This window comes from Leucoraja erinacea, chromosome 34 (assembly GCF_028641065.1).
Source record: "Leucoraja erinacea ecotype New England chromosome 34, Leri_hhj_1, whole genome shotgun sequence".
Classification (NCBI taxonomy): Eukaryota; Metazoa; Chordata; class Chondrichthyes; order Rajiformes; family Rajidae; genus Leucoraja; species Leucoraja erinaceus.
In genome coordinates, this window is record NC_073410.1 from 9,502,253 (window position 1) to 9,529,166 (window position 26,914).

Genomic DNA, 26,914 nt, shown 5'->3' on the forward strand with positions numbered 1-26,914 from the left:
GATGAAACAGCTAATGCTGTGCCTAATAAATTTATTTTGTTCTAACTGGCAGATAATGACAAGTGATGAAGTTAGTCAGCTGATCACTTCCAATAGTAGTATATATTTATCCTGCTGAAGACAAGCAGCATAGGCTGAAGGATAGTAGGAAGGACATAAAGAAGCAGCCTTTCTATTTGTTTAAAATAAGAGCCTAACTGGGACCTTTATTAATGGGTATTCAAACCAAAAAGTAGGTTAGAAAATAATCCACTATGAAGATATGAAGGGTAATGCCTTTACACATTAGCGCAATACCTTGTTTTATGGTACATTGATAAAATAAAATAAAAATAGAGGTTATCTGTCACTTTTTTTTAAATATAGCAAAACAGATATTCATTTATCATGTCTTTGAGACTGTCCATCAAGCCTCAGTCACAATCTGTCTATACTGGCTGACACTGGACCACAAATATGAGGAAATAAATAGTATGAGTATTTTAGAAAAACAGTTAGATTTACGATGAGTTTTCAAAAGTTTTCAAGTTTATTAAACTCTATGACCATCTATTATTTTGGTTTTTAAGGGAAATATTTGTAATCATTACGTTAACCAATAGGCAAGCGGTTAAGTGCAGGAAAGTTGTAATCAGTCATTATCTTATTTAGGGGAGGAGCAGTTGGGAGTGGCTGCATGACATAGTGCTGCTTTTATTTTCTTATGCGCTTGACAAATATAATTAAAGGGAAATTAAAATAAAGCATTTTTTAATATATAGATCAACCAACTGCTTTAATAATTGCAAGCTGATTACGATATTTTGGGTGTGCTCTCCCCGTTATAAACTCTTTATTTCCTTTGCGGATGCTTATTTCTTTGCCCATTTCCAGTCTCTCCACAGTAAATTTCTTTGAGATCCACTGTCAGCTAAAATTAATCAAACCTGCTCTACCTATCACATTATACATCGAAGCACAAGTTCTTCATTGGTTTATGATGTGAATCAGCTTTTATTTTTCAGCCTTTCGGGGATTTGGACTTAACAAAATTTGATTTGCTTCCTTCCAAAAAATATTTTCCATTAGCCCTATGAGAAATTGAAACACGCCACGAATTGGATTATTTGTGAGGCAAATTTAAGAGCACATTGCGGTACAAAGTCCTTTAAAATTGGTGATTACAAAGAAATATGGTCAAAACAGTCTAGGAATTATGAAGCAATGCCCAAAGTGTTTGATTCATAAATTTAATGTTTATTCATTCTGAACTTTTAATTTATCTCAGCAATCATTATTACATTATCCCAATTTCAAAATACTATTTTTATTGAAGTGATTCACATGTAGACAGATAAACATGTCATTATTTATACAGGTTAAATTCAAGTAGATAGAAACGTAGAAACAGAAAATAGGTGCAGGAGTAGGCCATTCGGCCCTTCGAGCCTGCACCGCCATTCAATATGATCATGGCTGATCATCCAACTCAGTATCCTGTACCTGCCTTCCCTCCATACCTCCTGATCCCTTTAGCCACAAGGTCCACATCTAACTCCCTCTTAAATATAGCCAATGAACTGGCCTCAACTACCTTCTGTGGCAGAGAATTCCACAGATTCACCATTCTCTGTGTGAAAAATGTTTTCCTCATCTCGGTCCTAAAAGATTTCCCCCTTATCCTTAAACTGTGACCCCTTGTTCTGGACTTCCCCAACATGGGGAACAATCTTCCTGCATCTAGCCTATCCAACCCCTTAAGAATTTTGTAAGTTTCTATAAGATCCCCCCTCAATCTTCTAAATTCTAGCGAGTACAAGTCGAGTCTATCCAGTCTTTCTTCCTATGAAAATCCTGACATCCCAGGAATCAGTCTGGTGAACCTTCTCTGTACTCCCTCTATGGCAACAATGTCCTTCCTCAGATTAGGAGACCAAAACTGTATGCAATACTCCAGGTGTGGTCTCACCAAGACCCTGTACAACTGCAGTAGAACCTCCCTGCTCCTATACTCATATCCTTTTGCTATGAATGCTAAGATCCATTCACCTTCTTCACTGCCTGCTGCACCCGCATACCTACTTTTAATGACTGGTGTACCATGACACCCAGGTCTCGTTGCATCTCCCCTTTTCCTAATCGGCCACCATTCAGATAATAGTCTACTTTCCTGTTTTTGCCACCAAAGTGGATACCCTCACATTTATCCACATTATACTACATCTGCCATGCATTTGCCCACTCACCCAGCCTATCCAAGTCACCTTGCAGCCTCCTAGCATCCTCCACACAGCTAACACTGCCCCCCAGCTTCGTGTCATCCGCAAATTTGGAGATGTTGCATCAATCAATTCCCTCGTCCAAATCATTAATATATATCATAAATAGCTGGGGTCCCAGCACTGAGCCTTGCGGTACCCTACTAGTCACTGCCTGCCATTGTGAAAAGGACCCGTTTATTCCTACTCTTTGCTTCCTGTCTGCCAGCCAGTTCTCTATCCACATCAATACTGAATCCCCAATACCATGTGCTTTACGTTTGTATACTAATCTCTTATGTGGGACCTTGTCGAAAGCCTTCTGAAAGTCCAGATATAACACATCCACTGGTTCTCCCTTATCTACTCTACTAGTTACATCCTCGAAAAATTCTATAAGATTCGTCAGACATGATTTACCTTTCATAAATCCATGCTGACTTTGTCCAATGATTTCACCACTTTCCAAATGTGCTGCTATCCCATCTTTAATAACTGATTCTAGCAGTTTCCCCACTACCGACATTAGACTAACTGGTCTGTAATTCCTCGTTTTCTCTCTCCCTCCCTTTTTAAAAAGTGGGGTTACATTAGCTACCCTCCAATCCTCAGGAACTACTCCAGAATCTAAAGAGTTTTGAAAAATTATCACTAATGCATCCACTATTGTGTTATTGACACCAAGAAACAGACATGTAGTACATTTACTCGCTAAATGTTAAATATATTAACCACCAGGCGTTTTATCTGCAATTTACCTCCTCTGATTTACCATGACAGTTTAATTTTTTTAAAGAATGAGTAGTTTGTCTTCTCATCTACTCATCTCATCTACTCTATTTGTGCCCTGTGGCTACAACAGAATTCAGCTGATTATTTTTTACTGATTTTTATTTGGACTTCTCAAGTCAACACAGTATTAATATGGATGATTATACAGTTGTCCAAAGCAACGTTGGACAAATGTTACCCAATGTCTGCATCAGATGGGGCAACTGAGAATGTTTGCGGCTTCAGTGAAACTCACTAGAGCATTTTAATCAGCAAATTTAGTGTCAGTGGATCATCTAATTATTGTATGTAAAATGCAAAATTGAGTTCTTAATTGTTGAGGCAACAAGTAAGCAATTTTGCACTGCGGGCAAAAAATTAAAAAATCATGTGCATTCAGGTCTGTTGAAAAGAAAGTTGCTATTCACTCTATCCCCGTTGTGATTTTATACAGCTCTATAAGATCACCCCTCATCCTTCTACACTCTAAGAAATAAAGTCCTAGCCTCCCCAACCTTTTCCAAGAGCTCAGACCCTGAAGTCCTAGCAACATTCTTATAAAACTTCTTGCATCCTTTCCTGCTTAATTGCATCTTTCTTATCGCAGGGTGACCAAAAGTGTAACAAATACTCCAAGCGTAGCCTCACCAATGATTTTTTCAACTGTGACACAAGGGCCCAACTTCTACACTCTATTGCCTGGCAGATGAAGGCCAGCTTACTAAATGTAATTTTCACCATCCTATCTGCCTGTGGTGTCACTTTCACGGAGCTATTTATTTGTACCGAGATTCCTCTGCTCTACAATGCTCCCCTAGGCTCTACTTTTTATTGTGAAGATCCTGCCCTTGGTTTGAGTTACCAAAATGCAACACATCACGCTTGACTGAATTAAACTCTAGTCTCCATTCCTCGGGCCACTTGCCCAGCTTATCAAAATGCCGCTGTAATTTTTGATAACCATCTTCACTGTCAATGATATCACCTATTTTAGTGTTATCTACAAGCTTGCTAATCATGCCTCATACATTGTTGTCCAAGTCATTGATATAGATTGCAAATAATTGATGCCACGAACAGAGTGCAAGGTGAGAGGGGAATGATTTACTTGGGAACTGAGGGGTACCTTTTGCTGTAGTATAATCTATCACATCAATAGGCTATGTCGTGAATTTCTGTCGTGAATTAGTAAGGGTGTCTGCAGACTGTCAATTCAAAAGTCTCCATTTCAAAATATAGCATATGCTAACTGTGAGGTCGAGCTGCAGAGAATCATTGCATTGCTTGTTGGTATGATGGAGTTGTGGAATAGAAACATAGATAGAACATAGAAATTAGGTGCAGGAGTAGGCCATTCGGCCCTTCGAGCCTGCACCGCCATTCAATATGATCATGGCTGCATGGAATGCAGCTGGGTGTAAATTTGCTGCTGCATTCTAGCACTGACTATACTTCCAAAGTAATTTGGTATTATGTTGCGAGGTTGTAAGAATAAATGTGTTAAAGCAAATATTTGTCAGCTTCTCCACCAGTTGTATCTATTAATACTTATTTTCAGAACTATTTTAGAACCATTCAGAATCATTTTAATAATTTACTGAGAGGTTGTTCAATGAATTTTTATTTCATTTGTGGCATGACCAACATTTATAGCCCATCCCTATGTGTTTTCCAAAATGTGATGAGTTGCTGTATCAAACTACTGCAGTTTATCGTGTGATTTTGCTGGTGGGTAGGGATTTGATTTAGACCCTTAGATGATGAAGTATGTATCCAAGTTAAGAAAATGTGTAATCTGGAAACATGTCAGTGGAATCCCATGCTGGTGTTTAAGTTTTAGGATTAGCTTTTAGTTTTAGAGAAATAGCGCAGAAACTTTTATGGCTGCAAATAATAGCATTAGAATTATAGAATTATAGAATTATAAGCAAATGTAAAGTACAATGTTTCTTTAAACAATAAAGTTTAGATTTAGATTCTTTAAGCGGTATGAGAGAAGGATATGCATATTTAATATGTATCTAGTTTATCTTTTTTTCAGGCCTGCGTAATAATTACAGTTGATAATTTGCTTGAATGACTGACAAATATGGTCGATAAGGTGAAGGCTTTTTTCAATAACTCTAAGGCCAATGTATTTTGTGAACGTCCTTTCATACAAATATTTCATGATTGCAGGTCTCCAATAAACATCCGAAAAGGGAACAAAAATCCAATTATTTAAATCAGAAATATAAACAAAGTGAGGAAATACACAGCAGGCCAGGTAACATCTGTGGAGAAAGGGAAAGTTAATTTTAAGTCATAAGCTTATGTCAGAACTAGGAAAATAAAGAAAATTGACAAATTTTATATTGCAAGGAATGGGAGACCTAGAAATAAATGGAACATTTTTTACCTGTCGTGCCTCATAAATCATTGGGAAAAATAGAAGATGGAAGTTTGATCTATAATTGACTAATTATTTCTCATTTTGTGAACACCACCCTCCTAAAGATTAGCTGCCGCCATGGAAATTATGAGTAATTTTTCTTCACAACATATTTACATTAATATTTATCATTAAACTTGTCAACTTATTCCTCAATTTCTTTCAATGATATATTATCCAGATGTTCCCATTCACTGAAAAATTAAACTGGGAATGAAAGGGGAGAGAGCAGAGCAGAGCCAGGGTATGAGATACATCAAATATGTTTAGAAGGCTTGAGACTGTGAGAATGAAAAATTGTTGGTGATCAAACATTAATTAGAGGCATACAGAACATGTTCACATTACTGGGGAATGAATGTTGGAAAGTTTTCAGTAGGGGGAGCTACAACCTGCTCTTCCCAGACCTATTGCACTTTGCTCCTTTAAGGCGATGCCTGGGATGTCTGATGTTTCAAGCTGGACTTTATTCACTTAAATGGAGTTGCTGGCTTGGTTGAAAAAGTTATGGTTTGTTTAGTTTACTTTAAATTTATAATTTCTAATAGTTTAAGTTATCGTAAAGTAAATGTATTTTCTTATTTTTAAGATATTTGCAATTTTGAATTGTTTTAAAATGACTTGGAAGTCAAAAGGTAACCAGGGAATTCTGGTGGCATTCCTTCAGAACATGCATCCTCGGGCCTAGCTGTCAGTCTCTGCTTGGTTGTGGAGCCAGGCTCTCGTGCTTAATTTTAATACAGTTCCAAATGGAAATGGAGACACTGGAACTGAAAAGGTCTTAATTGCAGGGACTAGAAATGAACTGGCAAGATTGGGATCAGGTAATGAACTAATACAATTAATTCACTTTGTATTAATCCAAAAAAAAAAAAAAAAAAAAAAAATTCACATTGCTCACATTTTTCAGGAATCACAGAATTTATCAGTGTTGACCTGGCCATTTGGCTTGTCGAACTCTACTGGTTATAAATGAGGCTATTTTATCTTGTTAAAGGGCCCGTAAAGCTGCAGCGAGTAAGAATTTGTTTAAGAAGGAACTGCAGATGCTGGAAAATGGAAGGTAGACAAAAGTGCTGGAGAAACTCAGCGGGTGCGGCAGCATCTATGGAGTGAAGGAAATATGCAACGTTTCGGGCCGAAACCCTTCTTCAGACTGATGTAGGGTGGGGCGGGGGGCAGGAAGAAGAATGGAATAAGAGGAGCCAGAGGGCTGAGGGAGAGCTGAGAAGGGGAGGAGACAGTGAGGGCTACCTGAAATTGGAGGTCAATGCTCATGTGCTGGGGTATAAACTGCCCAAGCAAAATATGAGGTGCTGCTCCTCCAATTTCCGGTGGTCCTCACTCTGGCCATGGAGGAGGCTCAGGACAGAAAGGTCGGATTTGGAATGAGAGGGGGAGTTGAAGTGCTGAGCCACCGGGAGATCAGGTTGGTTATATCGGACCTAGCGGAGGTGTTTGGCGAAGCGATCGCCAAGCCTACGCTTGTTTTGTTCGTGGTGCACATGACAATAAAACATTTCTCTCATTTTCCAGTTCTTGGACTCTAGTTTTGGAGCTTACAACTCTTCTTCCATGCACTATTTCTATGTCATAAGAGTTTTTGTGTTAAATATATTTTTGGGCAGTTTTTTTCCAGATTCATGACTGCTTAGGTGAGAACATTTTGTCCACGATGTCCTTCAATCCTCCAACAAGTTAACTTAAATCATTTGTCCACTAAACATTGATGCATCAAGCAATTAAATTAGATTCTATCTGCTCATATTGTCCAAGTCCCTTTATAATTTTGTACACCTTCATTCAATCTCCTTCCAGTTAATGTTCTGAAGAAAATCTAGTCAATTTCTCTACAGCTTTCATATTTTTTTTATGTTGTGAGGTGACTAGTGCTATATATGATCCTCTAGCTGTGACCTCACAATAAGTTAATTCTGCAATCTTATAATCTTATAATATAATTTGGATCTTTTATTTCCTCACCTTTAACCATATATTTAAACTCTACCAAAGCAAATTCCATTTGTCATTGTTATGTTCATCCAACCAATCCATTGCTAGCTTAATGCAATCTTATACTTTCCTCCACACAAGTACAATTCCAATGAGGTATTTTCTTAATCATGGCTCCCACATTCAAGTTGAAGATATTAATATATATCAGGAGAAATAAGGCACCTATACCTGCAGAACTCCATTATGCACAGTTCATCCTTAAAATTAGTATTTTTCCTCATTTTTCCCCAGGAAGCAAATTTTTCGATCAAGGCCATTTTCACTTTCCATCTCAGCTGTTTTGCAGGACTTTCTCAAACACCTTGGTAGAATTTGTACATCACCTTCCTGTCATCAAAGTTTCCAATTACCTCAGTTTCTTCATTTGCTTTATGATAGGAGGAAATTAGTGCACAAAAGCCTCAAGCAGCAATATAGTTGTGGAAAGAGCAATACTGGGATAACATCTCTTAGGAAATGTAATAAAGGGAAAGCACTCCAGATGAATTGAAGCATTTATGTTCTTCCTTGGTAGCTTTTTTTCTTAATATCTTGGGGTTAAGTAAAGTAGCAAGCTTTGAAATTTGACGGACTCTATGCACGCTCCCTTAAAAGTTCATTGGACAATTAATGCAAATTTGTTTGTTCTGATTAAATTGGAAGCTACGTGACTTCATTATTCAATTCAAGGCATGGCTTGCAGCCTGGTGATGCATATGAGATCTGAGCATTGTTTTACATATTTTTCCAGTTGTGCTAGCAATGACAATTGAAGGGGGGAAGATCTGTTGGGCCTCCAGAAAGCTTTACTGTGCACACAACTATTTGCTCATTCGCAAATGTCTACATAAAGCTCAAAGCTTTATATGGTTTGTACTGCTGCACAATGAACTGAGTAAATTATAATATTGTGCTTTGTCAGCATTAGCAACATTTCTTCTGATGTTGTATATTTTTTTTTAAATAACTTACTTGGATGTTACATATCTGTGAACCAATGTCACTAAATGCTCTTAATTATCCTCTTACTAATTCACTTTTCAATTTAGAGGACTTTGTTTTTTGTAGATTGGCTGCATATTTCTCTATTAAGCCATTATTTCAAAAATACAGCAAACCCTTGTTATAACAGACCAAAGGAGGGACAGGTGTCCGTTATTGCTGCTTGTCCGCTATAACTGATTAAGGTATTATTGTATGTAGTTGAAACAATGAACTGCAGATGATGGTTAATACACAAAAGGACACAAAGTGCTGGAGTAACTCAGTGAGTCCGGCAGCATCGCTGCAGAACATGGTTAGGTGATTTCGGGACCCTTTAGACTAATTCAGTCTGCTGAATTACTCCAGCACTTTGCATCAGTTCACATTAAAACTAGGCGTTGATGGCGCTGGTCTGCACCAGCGAGCCTTTCTTCAAATATTGAAGCAGGTGATGTTGCAGTTCATGTCATAGTCCCTGGCTGGTTGTGCTTTCTTCAGGCCGCTGCCAACATCAAGACACCCTCAGTCACCATGGGGCGCTCTCCCCTCTTACCCGTCGCTATGTCCGCTTCCCGCTTGACTGCCACCACCGCCGCCTCCTCCTTCTCCCCCACAGTCGCTGACATCTTCCAAAGTGGAGTATATCTGCAACTCCGGGGTGTTATAGTGCTAATGTGATAGGCGACTGGACAGTGACGAGATTCTGAATCTGCAATGGGATTCCAGGATGGTCTGTTGTCTCCCTGGTTCCAGGTCGAGGATGTCTCTGAGTAGCTGCAGAACATTCTCAAGGGAGAGGCTGAGCAGTCAGGTTGTCATGCACGTTATAGGGAGGGAGCTGGGCAAAAGCTCAAAAACAAGTAATCGAAGGTAGTAATCTCTAGAGCGCTCCCTGTGGGCTCCATGTTAGTGAAGGTAGAAAATGGAGTGGCAAATGGAGTTTAATTCAAGTAAATGTGAGGGGCTGTATTTTAGGAGGTCCAACCAGAGTAGGACCTTTGCAATGAAGGGTGAATGGTAGGGCATTGGGCATGCAGTAGACCAGTGGGACCATAATTCCCTGAAATTGAAGTCACAGGTAGACAGGAAGGCTTTTGGCACACTTGTGAGTCAGTCAGGCCATTGAGCATAGAAGTTAGGATGTTAGGATGTTATGTTGCAGTTATATGGTGAGATTAATATGTACTGTATTAGTTATCCTGCTTAAGGAAAGGTGTCATGCTGAAAGAGTGCAGAAGAAAATTGGCAAGCTGGGACTTTTCAACTTGGAGCTGGCTGAGGGGTGATCTTGTCGAAGTGTATAAAATTGCGGGGACCAGTTTATTCTTTCCCCTGAGTTGGGAATCAAGAACTAATGGGCAAAGATTGAGGCGAGAGGAGAATTATTTTATAGGAACACGAGAGGCAACTTTTTTTTGTGTTTCATTTATATACTAGACCAAGTGCAGACCCGTTGGGTCTGCTCCCCCAATGCAGCCGTTCCCTACCCGTAGCCCCCACGGAGACGTGGTCCTCCAACTCAAGCCGTTCCTGAACATAAGATTGCAGCACTCAGCAGTGCGGCTGTTTTTAAATGGCGTCTTTGAGGCAGGAGGCGACAAAATTAGTGAGTGGGGGGGGGGGGGGAAGGATTTTATTAAAAATGTGTACATAAACACGACAAAATTTAATGAGGAGTGGATACTTGGAATGAAAAGTGAAATCTCAACCGATATGGATAAAATCTCAGCGTTTCTGGGTCGACAGGTACATAGACGGAAAACATGAAGGTGGATATGTGTCAAACACAGGCACTTGGGATTACCTTAGATGGGCATCTTAATCGGCATGGATGAGGGGCTGAATGGCATTGTACCTTCCCCTGCAACCGCAGAAGATGCAACACCTGTTGCTATACTTCCTCTCTTAACTCTATCCAGGGACCCCGTCAGTCCTTTCAGGTTAGGCAGAGGTTCACTTGCAGCTCCTTCAACCTCATCTACTGTATCCGTTGTTCAAGATATGGACTCTTATACATCGGCGAGACCAAACGCAGACCAGGCGGTCGGTTTGCAGAACTTCTTCGCTTAGCCAGCCTGAGCGTGCCTGATCTCCCGGTTGCTGGACACTTTAATTCTCCTTCCCATTCCTACACAGACCATTCTGTCCTAGGTCTCCTCCATTGTCAGAGTGAGGCTAAACGCAAATTTGAGGAACAGCATCTCATATTTCGCTTGGGCAGCTTATGGTGCCCAAGCGAAGCAGTGGTGTGAATATTGATTTCTCTTACTTCAGGTAGCCCCGGCATTCCCTCTCTCTCTATTCCTCCCCCACCTAAGTCGCACTAGCCTCTCATTTTCACCCTACAAACAGCTTACAATGGCCTGTTTCCTATTTCATCATTACTTTTTTGCATATCTTTCATTCATTGTTCTTTATCTCTCCACATCACCATCTATATCTCTCGTTCCCCTTATCCCCAACCAGTCTGAAGAAGGGCCTTGACCCGAAACGTCACCCATTCCTTCTCTCCAGAGATGCTGCCTGTCCCGCTGAGTTACTCCACCTTTTTGTGTCTATCTACGGCCATTTTGCAAGCTATGAATGTCAAAAGTAAACTGAAGATGATTTATTTTTTGATTGGAGCATGACCCACGGCCATTCCAAGAGGTGAAATTTCATGGAAGCAAGCTTCCACAGATTTATCTTTTTTGTAAATTTTGTTTCAGTACAGGCTACGAAGATTCAAGTTTGATCCACAATGACCATTATGGATACACCTAAAGCATTAACTGTAGAAGCTGTTCCAATCAAATAATTTGTCATGTAAACTTCTTGTGGAGCATCTCATCAGCCAAGTAGTGATTTTTATCTCTCAAAGTTGAATATTCTTTCATATTGTTTTAAAAAAAATGGTTTATATGAAGAATACACCACTAGAATATTTGGATTATGTATTAATGCATTGTGAATTGATGCTGTTGCTTGATTAAAAAAAAATTTTTTTTATTTTCCTTGCAAACATTGTAACTGAATAGTTAAGAAGGATGTGCTGAGAGAAAAGATGATGTGAAATATCTGTCATCTGCAGTGACTGGAGGGACAATCCGTGTTATCGTGTGCCACAGTTACCATTGCATTGTGATAAATCGAGCTTTGCTTTGGGCTTTTCTGTAATTAGACTTCATAGTTTATCATATGATAATTTTGAGCAAACTCATTTTTTGACAGGCGGAAGTTGTGATAACAGTGAAGGTCACATTCACTGTTAACAAATTGACATGCTATTTAATTCGTAGTAGTATTATCAAATGATATGCATAGATTGGATTGGTAGAGCAATGTGCAAGCACTGGAGATAGATTTTACATTTATTCGTGTAGTTTTAATGCTTTACAATTTTTACCTATAACGTATTGGACACAAGTAATTTTCTCAGGTGAGAATTTTTTAAACCAGAATTTTGTCATGGAACACTTGCCAGGATACTTGATAGACAAAATATGGGTTAGTCTCTCAGGTTTTCCACTTGCAATTCAATCTTTTTCTGGTGAAGCCGTTCTTTTGATTATTTATCAAAGTGTAAAGTTGCCCTCCATCTATTGAGACTCATTTATGCTAATCTGTTCTCGTTCATATGCAAAAGAACTTGGATAACCAATTTCTCAGAGATTCTTGCCTTGAATTTCTGAATCGGGTGGCGCTGCGCGCTGCAGCCTCGCCAGCAGCTGTCCGTCCTTTCACGCGTTTTGTTATTTTTAGTCCCTGCAACCATATGAGATGTAACACCTGCCCCTATACCTCCTTCCTCACATCCATCCAAGGACCACAGCAGGCCATCCAAATTAGACAGAGATTTCCCTGCATCCCCTCTAACCTCATCTTTGGCATTCCGTGTTCATGCTGTGGCTACCTCTACTTCGGTGTCACCAAGGGTTTACAAGATGACCGTTTGACTAAACATGTGTCCTTAGTCGGCCAAGGCCTACTGTATCTCACAGTTGATAACCACTTTAACTCCTCTTCCCATTCCCATACTGACCTTTCTGTCTTGGGTCCTCCTCCATTGTCAGAGTGAGGGTACACACAAAATGGAGAAACAGAGCTGCTAAACAAACCCAACCCCCACCTGTATCCACCTATCACTTACCAGACTTGGTCTTGCCTCACCCTTTTTCCAGCCTTTTGCCCCCATCTACAATACTTCTGAGGAAGGATCACAACCTTAAATGTCATCTATCCTTGTTCTCCAGTGATGTTGCCATACCTGCTAAGCTACTCCAGCACATTATGTCTTTTTTTGCTCAAAACAAATGCTCTGCAGGGTTTCAATGCACCTTGCTTTATTAACAGTGCCTTTGAATTGGAGGTTGTTTTGGTTTTCTTCACAGTGTTATCCTTGGCATAAGGAATTGGTTGAGTGTTTGTATTCCTTCTGTGGCTTTCATGCTGCTTTCATGTGGTTTTGCTGATCTATAACCTGGCTGGACACAAGTATGGTCAGTAGGGAAGTATATTTGAATGTTCTCTTTGTAGTGCTTTGTGAAGTTACTTGAAAAAACATTCACGTAACAAACAGTTGGATAAATGGAGTATGGAATTGAAGGTAACCTTGTCATATAGGATAGTGATTGGTTTGAGATGGGAGAAAAGGACAATAAAGAAGACATACTGATTGGCAGTATGTTTTAAAAACATATTTGTGAGTTTTGTACATCCAAAGTTAGGAGTTAAATAAAATGTGTTTTTAAAGGTAGTTAATAAACCAATGAAATTAGAAAGAACTTTTTCGCCAAAACGTTATTAAATATGCAACAATTGGCCAATGACTGGGAACTAATTACAGAACATTCTGAATGATTCTCAAAGAAGTATCAAACTGTAGTAAATTGATCATATGAAACCATTGATCAAATTTATTTAACACACTTTTTTATCTACCTCTTGGGATCAATGTTGGTTAAACAATTACTTGGGAGGTTATTTGGTTATGATGCACATTTTCACAAATTCTTCTTTTAAATTTAACATGAAATTTGCAGTAGTTTATATAAAATTCTATGCAGTTGTTTCTTCCAGAAAATATTTCTTAAAAGCTTTCCAGAGCATGATGTTGTGTAGATGCAGGAATGTATTTCTTGGCTGCAATCATCATTTTAGTTGTTGTCTCCAGCAGCAGGCAGTTGGAAATAATCTTACTATTAGATTTGGTTTGCACATCCCCGTGTCCAATATTAGGCTGGCAATTGTGGTCAGATAGTATACTCCATTCATTTATCCTAAATCATTTTTGAACCACTTTCCCACTTAGTCAAGTCCTTGCAGATCATTTCGAAGGCTGCAGGCTGAATGAATTGGTCACAGAACTCAGCAGTCGCCAGACTCGAGGTGTATGAGATTAGCATTTAATGCATCGTCTATAATAGCTGTATTGTTGTTTTTTATTGACTTGTCCAAAGTTTGGAACACTTGTGGAGTATCATGGACTTAACCAAAATCTGTGTTGGACTAATAGCTTGGCTGCTGCTGTCACTGATTTTAAGGAGTGGGAAGAATCAATCCAGATAGTAAATAACTGCAGTTATTGCAATGCCATTGCACTTTACACAAAGCTGTTTTGTGAGGACATAATGGTCTACAGATTCCTTTGTATTTTGCAATGCTTTGTTGGACATACAGCAGAATTTAAATGGAAACATGAACACTTTGTGACATCGGGTTGGCCGTGTGGGTTGTTCCGTTTGCTGAATCTGTTCTGCACTTCATGTATTTATATTGTGTTTTGGATTTTGTGTATTGGAGTTTGCTGGATATGTGGAGTGACTTCAAATGCCATGCATCACTCATTTTTGGCATGTGCACATTTCATTTGTATAAATAAGTCCTGCGAATGATGCACACCGTAAATGCATGGTGGGAGGGGTGTAACCCTCCACTCCTCCCACCACATGTGACATGTCCCCTCCTACATGGCCCTCACTGGTCTTTGTTTCAATTACTCCGTTGTGCCATGATGACACTTGACTTCCCCACTCTGGTCATGGATCAATGTGTTTGAGATGCCATGCATCAGTCATTTTTGGCATTTGCACATTTCATTTTGTATAAATAAGTCCTGCGAATGATGCACACCGTAAATGCTGGAATTAGTTTAGAGGCACTACCCTCTGAAGATTGTTTTCCCCTCAAAAATGTTTTGGTTGTATCTTGAGGTGATTCCTTTACTGAGACTCTCCAGCCAAACAAACCTCCCCCCATCTTGCCAGTAAAACTCTGCCAAATGTTTGCACAATCCATTGAGATCACTCCTTTCTCAAAACTCCAGTGAATGTCTGCCTATTCACCTGATCTTTCCTTATACAACATTTCCACTATCCTAGAACCAGTATGGTTTAAAACAATGGAAAGCTAATGGGGTCAGCAGGTCAGACAGCACCTCTGATGGGAAGATCCTTCAATGGGACTGGAATTAGTAGAGGCAATAAGATTGTAAAATGTGGGGAGGGGGAGGAAATAAAGTTGGAAGTCATGCAGGACAAGATGGCAATGAAGATGACTGCTGAGGAAAGACCTGTGGCTGTGGTAACAAGTCTGGGTGAGATAGTTGAAGCATTGGAGAGGAGTGGAAATCACTAAGAGTCCATCAAAGAGGAGGAAAACCTCTTTAAAGACGGCATGCCTTGAAGATACTTTGCACTGGAGCAGTAAAATGAAGACATGAGACTGCAGAAATTGGAAAAAAATAGGCGAGCTGCTGGAGAAACTCAACACACACCTCTTTGCACTGGCTACTCCCACTCTACTTTTACTCAGTCTTGGTGAAGAATCTCGACCTGAAAAATCAACCAATTTCTTTCCACAGATGCTGTCTGACTGGAGAGTTCCTCCAGCAGTTCTTTTTTCTCGTTACAGATTACAGCATGTGCAGCATCTTGTGCTGCCATCAGTCTGGTAAACCTCGGTTGCATTCCCTCTGTGGCAAATGTGTTCTTGAGGTCGATAAATATAAACTGAACCTGATTCTCCAAATGTCACCAATTGCCGGTATAAATATGGTTAGATATTCTTGTACTGAAAACCTTTTTAGTGGAGGCTTTCATTATCATTTGCTGTCTTAACTGCCTGCTGTATCTTCAGTGGATATCCTGATTACTCGTTTTCAGCTTCTTGATGTTCTTGGTTACCCCGGACTAATGCATCATCTTAACTTTCCAAGGTAATATTATTTTTATGCTGTTGCTTTGATTTCACCTTTTCCTTACAATGTCAATGCAACTCCTTTGTTTTTTTTATTTGGCCTTTCTAAATATTGAGCGTAATCCTGGCCATCCTATACCCATGGCAATAATATTGTACTGATATATATCGATTTATGGTTTGATTTCATCAACTTTATTATGAATATTTTGCATGTTCGCATTGAGCACCATTTATATTTGTCTTTTTTTAAAAGTGGAGTAAATTATTTTGTTCACCTTGGGTTTTAGCTTAATATGATGTAGTGGAAGGGCACGCATTTGAAATGGGAATGAATCTCCTTAATTTTGCTAGGATAGGACTGGTCCAAAATTGAATTCCTAAATTTATATTCAGTGGTATTAGTCGTATTAGTACCAATTTGTGGTACTAAACAGGAACTTTCAGAAGTTGACTGGGGAAGACTGATTGCAGATCTAGGGCATCAGGATATGTGGGAGGGAAATTTTACACATGAATTAGCAGGGGTTCAGGACAGTATGTTCCTGTTAGAGTGAAGGGCAGGGCTGGCAGGAACAGGGAACCCTCGAAGACAAGAGATATTGAGTCTCTGGTTTAAAAAAAGAGGCATGCTAGCTTTACGCAGCTAGAATCAAGTGAATCACTTGAGGGTTAAGGGGGATGCAGGACATAGGAGGGAGATCAGGAGGGCAAAAGTGGACATGAAATTGCTTTGGTAGATAAAGTAAAGGAGAATCCAAAGAGGTTCTGCAAGTATATTAAGAGCAAAAAGAGAATAGAACTCCTTAATAGTCAAAGAAGACTCCTCCGTATGGAGGCATAGATGGGCTAGGTGTTAAATGAGCATTTCTCATTTGTATTTACTGTGGTGAAAGACATGGATGCTCTGCAACTTGGGGAAGTCGAGATTGATGTCATGAAGAGAGTTGCCATTACAGAAGAGAAAGGGCTGGTGGTCTTAAAAAGTATAACAGTAGATGCATCCCCTGAACCTGTTCAATTGTATCCCAGCACATTGTAGGATGCTAGGGAAGAAATTGTGGGGTCCTTGGCAGGGGGACTTGTATCATAAGCAGCATGGGTAAGGTGCCAGGGGACTGGAGGGGGACCAATATTGTGCTTTATTTAAATAAGGCTACAAGAAAAAGCCTGTGGGCCTTAACTATAGACTGCAATGCTGGAGAATCAAAGGTACCCAAAAAAGCTGGAGAAACTCGCCTTATATCAGTGGTGGGTAATTTAGCTTAGTTTCTGCGTCTGGCCAATTCAATTGCATTTTTTGAGATGATGGCCAAGAAAATCGACGAGAATATTACAGTAGACGCTGTCTATTTGGACATGAGCAAGACATTTGATGAAGTACTGCATGGTAGAATAGTCTGAAAGGATAGATCGTGTGGTATCATGGCCGAGCTTGCCAATTGAATACAGAATTGGTTTGGAGGGAGGAAACAGATGGTGGCAGTAGAGGATTGTTTTTTAGACCAGAGGAGGCCTGTTATGAGTAGTGTACCACTGGGATCAGTGCTGGGTGCATTGCTGTTTAATAATGATTTGGATGTGAATATATATATGTAGTGTGTTTAATACAATAGTGAATGACACAGAAATTGGTGGTGTAGGTCGTGAAGAAGGTTATCTATAAATACAATGGCATCTTGATTAACTGAGGTAGTAATAAGCTGAGTAGTGGAAAATTGAGTTTAATTCAGAAAAACATGAGGGGGTGCATTTCGACAGGACAAACTAGGGCAGGATTTACTCATAAATGTGAGAGGTTAGACAAACTGGGATTGTTTTCTCTGCATTGGTTATAAAATTATGAGAAACATTAGATATGGTGAATAAGAAGAACTTTTTTCCCAGGATGGAACTGTCATTACGAGGGGATAGCTTTAAGGTCAGAGGGGGAGGGTGGAAGATTAAAGGAGATGTGTGGAGTAAGGGTGTTGTGGAAGCAGATACAATAGTAACGTTTAAGAGGATTTTAGATGGGCACATGAATATGCAGGGTATGGATCGCGTATGGATATGCGATTGCATATGGATATGCGATTGCCATATGGATCGCGTGCAGGCCAGAAGCAGTAGTTTAATTTAGCATCATGATTGGCAGGTATTATGGGCTGAGGGCCTATTCCTGTGCTGCACTGAGTGATGTGCTATGTAACTCATGGTTTTGTGTTGCAGATTGTAAGTTTCCTATTTCTTGTTCTTTCTAATGCTTTGACATTGATTTTAAATCTGTATTTGGAAACACTTAAATTTAGAATAGGAAGTTGACTTTTAAATATCACATCATTGAAGATAGAAGCCGGATAATAATTGATAGTAAAGTGCTAATGTGGTTTGTTGATTCTGCAAACTTAGTCTGAATTGTTCTACTGGGGGATATGAGCTGCATATAAAACAGTTGCCCCTTTTGCCCATTTCAGAACATGAATCCCTATTTTTCAGTTTTATCAGAAATGGGGGTTTTGGATGTTGAAAGCTAGTTGCATAACGGGTTATTAGAAAGATCTAATAGTTTAATTTGGATGCGGGTCAAACTTTAATGTATAATTACCAGAGTGTTCTCATTTGATGCCCAGCTGTTTTATGCTGGTATTATTTATATGTTGCACATTCTCATTGAAACAAGGAAAAGCATTATAGTGTTATAGTGGTATATAAGAGGTATAATGTGATTTTTTTTTTGTATCGCCACCATGTTTGCGTAATAAATGAAGATGTAGAAAGAACCAAACTAGTGGGCTGGATTGAACTTGAACCAGCTAGTGACTTGCATTCACCTCTGCAGGATCTTCATTAACCTTTCATAGCTTGTATGTCGAATCACATTTAAGGCTTCTGGAAACCATGCAGTCATGGGACACAACTCCACACAGACTGTACTGCTGGTCACAATTGAATCGCTGTGCTGTGAGGCAGCAGCACCACTAGCTTCATCATCGTGTCACCCTTATGTGACAGTTAATGATTGTTTTCAAAACAAATATGTTTAGGGTTGAAGGTAGAAAAAATGCCAGAGAAATTCAGCGAGTGAGGCAGCATCTATGGAGCGAATGAAGAGACGGCGTTTCGTGTCGAGACCCTTCTTCAGACTGATGTCGGGGGGGGGGAGAGGAAAGAAAGGAAGAGGTGGAGACAGTAGGCTGTGGGAGAACTGGGAGGGGAAGGAGGGAGAAAGCAAAGACTACCTGAAATTGGAGAAGTCAATGTTCATACCACTGAGGTGTAAACTACCCTAGCGAAATAAATGAGGTGCTGCTCCTCCAATTTGTGGTGGCACTCACTCTGGCCATGGAGGAGGTCCAGGACAGAAAGGTCTGATTTGGAATATGAGGGGGAGTAGAAGTGCTGAGCCATTGGGAGATCAGGTTGGTTAATGCGAACTGAACAGAGATGTTGGGCGAAGCGATCGCCAAGCCTGTGCTTGGTCTCACAGATTTAGAGCAGTTGACACCTGGAATAGTTGAGGTTGGAGGAGGTGCGGGTGAATCTCTGCCTCACCTGGAAAGAATGCTTGGATCCTTGGATGGAGTCGAGGTGGGAGGTAAAGCGACAAGTGTAGCATTTCCTGCGGTTGCAAGGGTTGCAAGTACCAGGCGAGGAGGTGGTTTGGGTGGGAAAGGACGAATTGAACAGGAATATCGTCTCATCTTTAGGGTTGAAGATGAGATGATATTGTTAAATTATGTAGAGCATGAGTGTTTAATTGTCCTAGGTTTTGTCAACAGAACGCAGTACTCATTAATAACATAATTTTTAGAAATTCAATAAATTAATAAAAATCATTAGTGCAAAAAGCCCAGAGTACTTAGTAGCAACTAAGACAATTCATGGTTTAGTTAGTGTTTTGCCGGGTTAAAGATCCTGATGGTTATTGAGAAGAAGCTGTTCTTGAACTGGGAGCTCACGGTTTTCATGATTACCATCAAGCCATCCATAGTATAAAGATCCAGGATCCAGGATGTAGTACAAGATACAATCCGTTATAGATAGTTTAAAGGTCTCCAGTGAGATAGATGGGATGTCAGGACTGCACTCCAGCTGGTGAGAGAAAGTTTCAGTTGCCTGATAACAGCTTGGAATAAATTGTCCCTGAATTTGGAAATACCATTAAACTTAATATACAAATATTACTGACATCTAGTGGCAGAACATCTAAGTCCAGCAGTTTCAATTGGTGATTTCTAGCATTTGCTTTGTGTTTGTTTTGCTCTAAACATTAGTTGGTGATCAATACATGTATAAATCTCTTGTCATTTTGATTGACAAACTGACCAAATTTTACTTCCCAGGCTATGGAGTTGACTTCAAATTAGCCAAATAGACATTAAAACAGAAGATAGACACAAAATGCTGGAGTAGCTCAACAGGTCAGCCAGCATCTGTTGAGTAAATGTAGGTAACATTTCGGGTTCGGATCCTTCTTGAGATTCTATCCATACGTCACCTAACAATTTTCTCCAGAGATGTTGCTTGACCCACTGAGTTACTTCAGCATGTTTTGTCTATCTTTAGTAGAAACTAGCATCTGCAGTTCCTTCCTATTACATTAAACCAGCATATTTTAAGGGTCATTCCTTCTGTTTAAAAGTTGAAATAAATATCTGAGATATAACACTAAAATTCCAATAATAAAAATCTCTTGATAATTTAAGATTTTTTGGAATGCTTCTTATGCTCTGACATTAAAATAACCATATTTAACTCAGTTTTAACTTTGAGACTGGCTAAGAATATTCAGTCTCTGCTTTTTCCTGGTTTAAAAAATATTATGCTACTTTTTAGATTTCTGCCAAATTGATAATCAGGTGTTTTTTTTCCTGTTTGGTATGGTAGTGATTTATTAGCTGGATTCCACTCGGGCCCTGTTAAATCAAAGAATTGTAGAGGGAAGAATGATTTTTTTTTTCCCCAGATAACGCATTTCGCATTTTAATGCAGATTTGTGATCAGTTCAGGCTGCTTGCTGAAGAGGGTGAATTGCTCTATGTTGTTTTTGTGCAAAACCATTTTGTTTTATCATATTTCTTCTCTGTGTTATAAATAAAACATTACTTTGTATTTTTAATATGTTAAAATAATCACAAGAATGCCACAAATGATGTAGATGTTAAATGAAATAATCATAGTCCAACATTACTGTCTGTGTTCAGTGTATACTCTGCTTAATAAGCTCCACATTATTGTTCTCTTCAAGGTTGGATTCACTAGTGGCAACTAGCAATAGCCTTTCTCAATTCATTGAGAGAGATCAATTTCCTGGGCATTTAGGTTATAGTTGTTTTGAAAAATAAAATATATTGATGAATAACTGCTCAGACACAGTTTTTACTTGTTCAATTATTTTAACACATTAATTATTAAACATAATTATATTAAATTATGAAATTACTGATATTGGTGAGACCAAAGCCATTGCAGATTCCCTATCCCTGAAGGGGAAGGCATTTAGAGTCGCTTGCATAGCCAGGGTGATTTGGGAGTTTCAGAATGATTTAAACAAATCTGGATCTTGCCTGTCATGTATAAAATTTAATGAACATCCCAACTCCAGGAGCTCATGGAAGTAACAGAAATTGAAATATGTACCAAATGCATTGTCTGCTAAAACAGCGTCAATTATTTTATTGTGACAATGCATAGCCATTCTGTCAAATGCTTTTACATAGGTCCCATTTTGGTTGAGTCCCATCCATTACCTTTTAGACCTGTAAAAAAAAAATGCAGGATAAATTATATTGATTCTCTAAAATATCTTACTATTATCCATCCTTTCCTCAAATGTGCTACTTGGTTCTCCACACTTTAAAATACACACTAAACATACACTATATTTGGATCAATATCTAAGTTCAACACCTCCACTCTTAAAAAGCAAAATTCAACAGAACTTTTTTCTCTGATGCTTCTCAGTGAAATGCTGGATGGGGTTTCAATTCTCCAAAGCCAAAAGCAACCTCTGGTTATACTTAATGCATAGTAATGATTGGTATGCAGTCTAAGTATAAAACTTGCAACTACTGGTAGTTATGTAACAACCTTTGGAGGCTACAGAAAAACTCGGTTGCCATCTCCAATTGCTTCCATCATTTTATCTGAACATTGAAAGAGTAGAGGAACTTCTTTGCAGTTATGATTTTTCATCAGTCGACCATATTTTAAACTTTGTTTCATGAGTTGCCATTGACATTACCAGGTTTATCTTGTATACATCAAGTCTAGTTGAGCTTATTGTCATACGCACGTATGGTGAGGTACAGGTAGAATGAAACTCTTACAGTTTTTAAAGTAACTCGATTATTTACTGTTCTCATAACACTGAACTACCTAAAGATCTCATAATCAGGTTTTTTTACACATGAAACCCTTTGATGTAGTAATATATATTGTGGACCTTTTGAGGGACTTGCATTCTTAATTCCAGTTCTTGGCTGGGAAGATTGATATAGAAACCAAATCAGTATTTTCGCCTCAAGTAACATTAAATCCATTATTAACAAGCCTAAATTCCAATTGCTATGTGGAAGTGGAAGGATTGATTAGGATGGGAGAATAAAAAAAGGCACATGAACTGGAGAATAAATTATTCTTCAGAGTGTGAAAGGTATACAATGTTAAATTATGTAACACTGACATAAATCTTGATTAATAAAGCAAGTTATCTGCTTTCCAAAATACATTTTATAACAATTAATTGAAAGAATGGAACGATTGTTAGTTACAAACTATCTTTTTGAAAGGATTAGGGCAACTTTATAATTATCAACAATTTAAGCCTGGAGTATGTTGTCAAAATATTAGATTTGCTACCTTACCTTATCACCAGTTTTGGGAAATGGCATTGAATTATTATCAGATACCAACCTGAAGCAAACTTTTCTATTTTGCCAAATTAATCAACCATGCAACTCTAATATTTAAGTTTGGTGTTGTATTACATTTAGCCTGCTTGTCATTATGTTATTCAGCCTGCTCCACTATTTAATAAAATGTTTAATATTTCTTCAAAATGTAGAAAGTGGCCATTCAATCCATCATGTCTAGACTGAGGCTCCGAATTATGCCATTCCTCCCCCCCATTTATTTCCCCGTAGCCATGTCAAATCCTGTGCTGAAATTGTGACACAGAAGTATTATGTGCTGTGCCATTGTACCACCGGTACTATATGTCAACTTTTTTTTCTGTGTTTGCTGATGCTGTCCTAGCCATGGACCTTTATAAAGTAGAAGCTGTTACCACGTAAAGACTTAAAGTTGGTGCCGTTATTCTGCCATGGCATTCTGCAGCCATTCTGCACAGGCACTTGAAATGGTGCTTCATGATGTGGGTAGAGAATTGCTTGAGGCCACTGCAATTCTAATCCTATTATTTCCAACATTAGTGCATTTAAAATATAAAACCCCTTCTTATGAATGAAATACAATCTTGCTTTGATGCAGACAAGCCTCATTAACCAAAACCTCCTCGGACAGTTGTATTATCCCAAGGTTTATGTTATTTTGTAATCTATTTTACTTTTTCATCGTAGTTCCTGATCTCTGCAAGATGCTATTTCCTGCACATAATCTTCTTGAAAGTGAGTGAATCGCATATCTTGGGTAGACAAGATTTATGAAAATTTAGATTGCTCTGATGAGCTCTCTTCGTAAATTGGCTTAATTTAGAGTATCTGTTCCTCTACATCTGAAGTTTTTCTGTTCAGATCCAGTTTTGGGACTCGTGCACATAATCTAAATGGACTCTTCAGTCCAGATGTGAGGGTACAGTGGCAGAGATGCTGTCATTCTGATAGGGCATCTGATAATACTGAAAGCAATGCAGGGAATTTCCTAATTTAACTTTCAATATTTCCCTCAAAATCATGACATACAAAATGGTTGAGTTGTTGAATCAATTTGGTAGAGTGATATTGTGATATTGAACATGACACTCGCGTGACTTGTCCACAATAATTTTCATGTTCTAACTTATAACTGCAATGTGACTTTGCATAATTGTCATATTTCACCACAACACTGGACTGGTGTACGAGCCCTAAGTGTGCCACCTCCTTGCCTTTAAATTTGAAGCCTTTGTATCACTGTTATGTTGTCCCAGGAGAGTGGGAATCCATGGGAATGTGCCTCCGCTGTATTTTAACCATATCTTCCTGAAAGGCAGTCCATTATTCCATTAGTTTTGCCTGTCAATTTTTGGTTCCAGTTTACCTACGCCAGAGACACCCTCATCCATTTGTAATCGGTCTTCCTCAGATTCATAATGTTTACTTTAAATCACAACATCTCCTTTTCTATAGCTACCTTAAGTCTTACAATGTCATCATTGCTATTTCCTAAATTTTACCCAGCAAAGCCTCACTAATGACCTTGCTCAATTCATCAGGCCCATGCATAAATTCCCTCCTTTGTCCATGGTTCGCCGAACCATTTCCCTAGCTACCCTATTGCACCTAATTTATGTGTAAAATGCCTTGGGTTTTCCCTTAATCCTACTTGCCATAATGTACCATAGGTCCTTGTTTAAATTCTTTCCTGCTCCTTCATGTCTCTCAGCGGCTTTGTTTGATTTCAGTTTCACATATCCTGCCATTTACTTTGTGACTACATTTGCAAAATCTCTTGTCATCCAATCTTTCTGAACCTAGCCATCCTCATTTCTATTTGTCACTGGAACATGCTGGTCTTGAACGTCAACCAGGTGGCCTTTAAAGACTCCCATATATCACATATTCTCTGCCACTTCTGCTTCTTAATTGCCGCATTCCATCATCTTATGCTCAGTGATTTTTCTGAATACTTGTCCTTCATTGAACAAATTATTTGACTGAGTTACTATTAAAATGTGTCAGCAATATACCTATTCATATCGATTAATATTAAATCATGTGAATGGCTGCTTCACCCCACAGTGCTGAAAAGTTCTATTCTGGAAAATTAAAGTCTGATACACAAATCCAGTCTACAAATATTTGTTTACATTTTGTAGATGCTGATTTCTTGCAGCTTTCCATGGTGCTTGTAACCGAGCTCAGGAAATGGTTATTGTCCATCCTGCATAATGCTGCATGCTGAACAGTCATGCAACATCTGCCATAACTGAAGCTTCCCTCTTGAATAACATACATTTTACAGTGCTTGCCAAGAACTGATAGCAAATTATCTAAATGTTGTTATTTTTGAATTCTTGTTTTCAGTCAGGTAAATCAACTTATATTTGTAATGCGTGTTTGTGTTTACTCTACGGATTGAAATTTTAGACAATTTAAGCTAGTAATTATAGTAGACTGGTTTTGTTCTACTAAAAATGTTTATGCAGGAATCTACATATCTAAAATATTCTGAGAGCGCAATCAATTCTGAAGCAAAATATTTAAGTTTTCTCTTTATCAGCCAGTATATTAGCTAACATTTATATGAGAATGAAGTCATTGTGTTTTCCGTAAAAATGCAAATGGGAAAGCTTTAATGAATGTCTTTATTGTTAATGTTCCACATCCTTAAAAAGCTTTGGATTTTTCTTAATGTGATTTAACACAATTTCAGTATTGCCACTTGTGTCAACATCGGAGTTAGCCCTGAGTTTGATAATCACAATATTAAGACATGCTCACTGTAATGATGTTTATACTCTAAAGTACCATTTCTCCCATTTTCTAATTGTAACATCTCTCCTTTAATCTGCTTGAATGCTTGCAAATCTTATTTGCATACCTTATGAGGTTTGTTCTTGCATTTTTTTTTACCATGGTTTGATCTTAGATTAAAACAGTTTTATTTTTATTCCATGGTCTTTTCATGAAAACTCAAGCAGCAAAGATAAATTATCAGTGGCAATGTGCTGCAAATGTATTTCAATGGCTGAATAAAATTTTGTTCAACTGTTATATTACAGTTCTGAATTGATTCTAAAAATATTCTGGCAATCTATTCATTTCCCTTTGATTAGCACTTCAATGAACTGACCAATTCATGTTGGAATAGTATTGTTCTATTGTATGTAAAATGTTTTCAAATTCATGGAAATAACTGAAAATTAGACTACAGAAGGAACACATTTTCCAAACCTTTGGTCCAGAGCCCTGCAGAATTTCAGTTCCCATGTATTCATGTACTTTTCAAACGCGGTGAGAGCTTCTGCCTCCAACATCCAATCACGCAGTGAGTTTCAGGCCTTCAGTACCAATTGCTCTCCACTTTCACCTCATCCACTTACAAATTAATTAAAATCTATGATCTCCCTGCTGCGGGAAATAGTTTATTTTTTAAATCCTTTCTGGATATCAAGCTGCTTACCAAGCTCTCAGATCTGGGTCTCTGCACATCCCTCTGCAATTGGATCCACAACTTCCTCATTCACAGACCACAGTCTGTCCGTATTGGTGGAAATGTGTCATCCTTGATAACAATCAGCACAGGAGCACCTCAAGGCTGTGTGCTCACCCCCCTGCTGTACTCGCTCTATAGTCATGACTGCGTAGCTGGACATAGTACAAACCCCATCATCAAGTTCGCCGACAACACCACTGTTGTGGGACGTATCACTGATGTGGACGAGTCAGAGTATAGAGGTGAGTTCGACCGATTGACCAAATGGGGCCAGCACAATAACCTGGCTCTCAACACCAGCAAAACCAAGGAACTGATTGTGGACTTTGGAAGGGGTAGGATGGGGACACACAGTCCTGTTTATATCAACGAGTCCATGGTGGAAAGAGTCAAGAACTTCAAATTGCATATTTCCGTAGATCACTCCTGGTCCCAGCACACGGATGCAATTATAAAGAAAGCTCATCAGCGCCTTGACTTGGATCTCTCATCATTTTATATACCTTGTTAAATTTAGCCTCGGGCTCCATTTTCAAAGGAGCAATACAATTCTCCAGCCATGGCATTGTCTTTGTAAACACTCAAAGCATCATTTTGTGTGCTGAACAGCATTGTACATAGTTTCCTAGCTATATCCTAAATAATATTTTATATCGGTCGAGTACATGCACTTGTGCCATGGCTATAAAGGCAAATATCCTGCAAGTAACTTGCCTTAACTCCTGTATCTGACTGTGTTGCTGCCTGCAAGAATTTCTGGATATGCTTTTTAATAACCCTCTGTTCTTTTGCACTTTTTACTGTTCTATTATTTATAATGTGTTCCTTTTTCCTTGGCAATACTATACTACACATTATGCACTATTATGAAAGTGAGCATTATTTATATAATACATGAATGTATGTGGGCCTCCTGCTAGCTGTATTCATTTTTTGTATTTGGTAACTTCTTTATGTTGAT

At 38.7% G+C, this 26,914-nt stretch overlaps 1 protein-coding gene across 3 annotated transcripts in view; it reads left to right on the plus strand.

Annotated features, from left to right (window-relative positions):
• Positions 1–26,914, plus strand: part of LOC129712985 (serine-rich coiled-coil domain-containing protein 2-like) — a 336,356-nt gene that overhangs the window by 134,290 nt on the left and 175,152 nt on the right. The window lies entirely within an intron of this gene.